Source organism: Alosa sapidissima, chromosome 24, assembly GCF_018492685.1.
Source record: "Alosa sapidissima isolate fAloSap1 chromosome 24, fAloSap1.pri, whole genome shotgun sequence".
In the NCBI taxonomy this organism is placed as follows: Eukaryota; Metazoa; Chordata; class Actinopteri; order Clupeiformes; family Clupeidae; genus Alosa; species Alosa sapidissima.
In genome coordinates, this window is record NC_055980.1 from 28,502,083 (window position 1) to 28,507,082 (window position 5,000).

Sequence of the window (5,000 nt, forward strand, 5' to 3'; positions counted from 1 at the left end):
CAGGAAATGACCGCAGGTTGGATTCAAACCTGCATCCCCGGGAACACTCGGCCTGTATATGCTATGAGCACTGTAGCCTGCTGCGCCACAGCGCCTCCTAGAGGTTACCTGTTACCTGGCTGGAGCTCTTCCGTCACCTAAACTTTGCTTCATGTGTTGCCCAGGCAGGTCAATATTGGGTTCACTATACTATAGCTGCTGTTGCTATAGGCAGGTCAATATTGGGTTCACTATACTATAGCTGCTGTTGCTATAGGCAGGTCAATATTGGGTTCACTATACTATAGCTGCTGTTGCTATAGGCAGGTCAATATTGGGTTCACTACTGCTGTGACTATAGGCAGGTCAGTATTGGGTTCACTGTAGCTGCTGCTGTTGCTATAGGCAGGTCAATATGCTGTGACTATAGGCAGGTCAATATTGGGTTCACTATAGTGGCTATAGGCAGGTCAATATTGGGTTCACTATAGCTGCTGCTGTTGCTATAGGCAGGTCAATATTGGGTTCACTATAGTGGCTATAGGCAGGTCAATATTGGGTTCACTATAGTGGCTATAGGCAGGTCAATATTGGGTTCACTATAGCTGCTGCTGTTGCTATAGGCAGGTCAATATTGGGTCCACTATAGCTGCTGCTGTTGCTATAGGCAGGTCAATATGCTGTGGCTATAGGCAGGTCAATATTGGGTTCACTATAGTGGCTATAGGCAGGTCAATATTGGGTCCACTATAGCTGCTGCTGTTGCTATAGGCAGGTCAATATTGGGTTCACTATAGTGGCTATAGGCAGGTCAATATTGGGTTCACCTCAAAAAAATGATGCAAAAGGTTTTTTTTATGGATGCTGGTTGGACATGGCTAAATAACATACTAAAAATCTAGTCAAATCTGACCTTGGGAAAGGGGTCATTTTTGAGATGGCCGCCAAAATGGAGGTAAGAATGGCTACAGTATCTCAATTACTATTCAGCCTACAGAGGTGAAATTGTGTCAAATGATGGTCATATGAAACAAGAATATGATTTTAAATGTTGACATTGAAAATGTTTCAATGCCCTACGTTTTTCAGCCATATATTAAAATCAATGCATTTTAATACAGAGCAAATGCAATGCAGGAATATGTACCATGTCCATGGCATGGAGGAAGATAAGACATGTCTTATCTCATCTACAGGTTATATATGCTTTCAGGAAATATATCGTTTAAGGTGTTTAATTTGTTTTCCTTGCACTGTATATGCCAAAATGTATCCACTTTACACTAGATTGGCCTATAGAGAACAGAGTATGTATTATGCAGTCTGTGGGGGAAGATGGGACACAAGTTGATTGATGTTATATTTCATGTACAGGGTATATGCTCTTAGAATATGTATAGTTCTGGCTGTTCTATGACTTTAGTGAACCATGACCCATGCATAGGCATGCATTGTATATTAGTGAACCACGACCCATGCATAGGCATGCATTGTATATTTGTGTACATCAAATACATGTTGGCATCTATCATTAGGGGGGAGCTAATTAAACTTAATCTTAAACTATATTTATTAGTATATCAGAAATAATTACTACATCCTTATTCATCGTCATCCTCCGACTCCTCTGAAAAGAACTTGTGCGGATTGTCACATTGTTCATGTTGACATGTTCCACAGGCAGCAGTGCAGGCTAATCCATATATTCTACAATGCACACAGGCTGCAGTGCAGGCTAATCCATATCTTCTACAGTGCAGGCTAATCCATATATTCTACAATGCACACAGGCTGCAGTGCAGGCTAATCCATATCTTCTACAGTGCAGGCTAATCCATATCTTCTACAGTGCAGGCTAATCCATATATTCTACAATGCACACAGGCTGCAGTGCAGGCTAATCCATATGTTCTACAGTACACTGCACGCAGGCAGCAGTGCAGGCTAATCCATATCTTCTACAGTGCAGGCTAATCCATATCTTCTACAACGCACACAGGCTGCAGTGCAGGCTAATCCATATGTTCTACAGTACACTGCACGCAGGCAGCAGTGCAGGCTAATCCATATCTTCTACAGTGCAGGCTAATCCATATCTTCTACAACGCACACAGGCAGCAGTGCAGGCTAATCCATATATTCTACAGTACAACGCACACAGGCAGCAGTGCAGGCTAATCCATATCTTCTACAGTACAACGCACACAGGCAGCAGTGCAGGCTAATCCATATCTTCTACAGTACAACGCACACAGGCAGCAGTGCAGGCTAATCCATATCTTCTACAGTACAACGCACACAGGCAGCAGTGCAGGCTAATCCATATCTTCTACAGTGCAGGCTAATCCATATCTTCTACAGTGCAGGCTAATCCATATCTTCTACAGTACAACGCACACAGGCAGCAGTGCAGGCTAATCCATATGTTCTACAGTGCAGGCTAATCCATATCTTCTACAGTGCAGGCTAATCCATATCTTCTACAGTGCAGGCTAATCCATATCTTCTACAGTGCAGGCTAATCCATATCTTCTACAGTGCAGGCTAATCCATATCTTGGAAGTAGTGAAGGCATCGGTGCATCACTCTAGCATAGGATCCCTTACAAGCTTCTGGAATGCTGTCTTTTTGCTGACACAAAGATCCTAGCGATTAAAGTTGACATGATATTTCAGCTTTATTCTCAAAATGTCGAGTTTAATGTTGACTTTATGTCGACGAAAAGCTTCTGGTGGCCATCTTGGACGCCATCTTGAAAATGACCCCATTACTGGGGTCAGATTTTACCAGATTTTTAAAATGCAATTAAGTACATCTAAAGGTATCATAAATCAGTTGAAAACCCTTTTGTATAATTTGTTTTGAGGTTTGGTGTTTTTTTTTTCATATATTGAGCCACCTACTATGCCAGTATTTGTGTATGAAGATGTTTGTTTGTAATATTCAGTATAAATGTAATGAACAACACTAAGACGTCAGTGACAGACTGACCACATGATCAACTTCAATTGTTACTGTCAGTTTTCATATCAGAATAAATGTGAAAATAAAAAGAATTAATGATAAGTTGTTTATTTATTCCTGTTTGAAGAACGTAATAGGCAGTTGAGCCCAAATATATTCCTACCCGTGTGTGTGTGTGTGTGTGTGTGTGTGTGTGTCAAATTTGAATTCACAGTGAATGTTGGAGTGTCTGCCTGAAAATGCCAAGCACTAGACAAACACAATAAATTAAATTAAATTACATTTTGGTATGAGTCTGGCCTTGTGTGTGTGTGTGAGTATGTGTGAGTGTGTGTGTGTGAATATGTGTGTATGTGTGTGTGTGTATATGTGTGTGTGTGTGTGTGTGTGTGTGTGTGTATGTGTGGGGGCAGGTGCAGCAGCAGTAATGGAGGAAATGAGATTACTTATTGTTCCGGCCTCTTGGAAACAGCCATTTGAACACAACCTCTCATGATGAAGTGTGTGTGTGTATGTGTGGCCAGTGGTCAAACACCAGTGTGGTTCAGTGATGTATGGCCTGTGGTTGTGTGTGTGTGTGTGTCTGGTGACATCTCAGAAGACAAGAGAAGTCTCTCTCTCACACACACACACATCTCCCATTTCTAGGAACAATATCTGTACAAAGCAAAAAGGCAACTTGTCATTTAAGTTCAAGGAGCCTTGTTCTTGGCCTTCCATATTACACACACACACACACACACACACACATACACACACACACATACACACACCACACACACACCCACCACACACACACCCATGTGGTCAAAAATCTCCAGGCACACTCAAGTGTGAGAAAACACTGCAGGTTTATTCACAACACCGGGGGCAAGTTACCAGCTACAGCACGTTCCAGTAACAACACTACCTAAAGCTGTCTAGAGCGAGGCTCCATCTTATACATGCTATTCCATCGTAGTAATACAAACCACCAGGGGTGTGTGTCTGCATCCTAAACTCTCTGCTGCGTCTGTGGGGCGTGTCTGCTGGCTGGATACTGGTGGCTGGTGAGTAAGCCAGTGTAGCCGCACTGTTCATGATCACCATGTGCGGGGGAGGTGTGCAGGTGCCCTGAAAGTGAGATCATGATTAATGCTTTATCATACCATAGATAGATAGATAGATAGATAGATAGATAGATAGATACTGTAGATAGATACTTTATTGATCCCCAGGGGAAATTCAAGAAATACCAGATACGTAATCATCCCACCTTCTGTAACCTTCACCTCAGGTGCTTTAAACACCATGTCCTTCTCTCCTTTCACCTCAGGTGCTTTAAACACCATGTCCTTCTCTCCACACCTTCTGTAACCTTCACCTCAGGTGCTTTAAACACCATGTCCTTCTCTCCACACCTGACTGTCATATGCATTTGTCATTGTTTATAGACCTTACTGTCCGTATTGACCCTAGGCAGATGGGTCAGGCCCTAGAGTCGTGGATCTGCTCGAGGTTTCTTCCTACATGTATCTCCAATTCTAGGGAGTTTTCCCTCGCCCCTGTTACCCTGTTACCCTGTTACCCAGGGGCCTTCCTTCTTTCTTTCTTTCTTCCTTTTCTTCCTCTTTTATTTTTCTCTGACTGCCTACATTCTGTAAAGCGCCATGATACATGTGTAATGTTTTGGCGCTCTATAAGCACAATAAATTGAAAATTGAAATTGGAGGGGTGCATCAGCCTGTGATGGTGAGTGTTGCCCTGAGAGTGTGGGGGGAGGTGTTGGTTGGGCACACAAGCAAGCAAGAGCAGTGTCTGAGTCAGCTGGGGGTGGTGGACAGACCACTGCCATTGGAGCTGGAAAGTGGTTCAACTGGTTCTCCCTGTCCACATCTCACGCACACACGCACGCACGCACACACGCACGCACGTACGCACACACACATGCAGCCCCCCTCTTATTTTCATATACAACAGACTCTTGTTGTGTTGTTTGTTTGTTATGATTGTTGTGTTGTTTGCTTGTTGTTTGTTATGATTGTTCTGTTGTTTGTTTGTTGTTTGTTATGATTGTT

General features: G+C 42.9%; 1 long non-coding RNA gene across 2 annotated transcripts in view; it reads left to right on the top strand.

Moving 5' to 3' along the window:
• LOC121699943 overlaps window positions 1-1,924 on the top strand; it is a 1,979-nt gene extending 55 nt beyond the window's left edge. Inside the window, exons 1-2 of one of the 2 annotated variants that reach the window (XR_006027082.1) lie at window positions 1-168; window positions 215-1,924. The exon at window positions 1-168 is cut by the window's left edge and continues 55 nt beyond it. This is a non-coding gene — a long non-coding RNA (uncharacterized LOC121699943). The remainder of the gene's footprint in view (window positions 169-214) is intronic. The other variant, XR_006027081.1, reaches the window with a different exon arrangement.
• The last annotated feature ends 3,076 nt before the right edge of the window (window positions 1,925-5,000 follow it).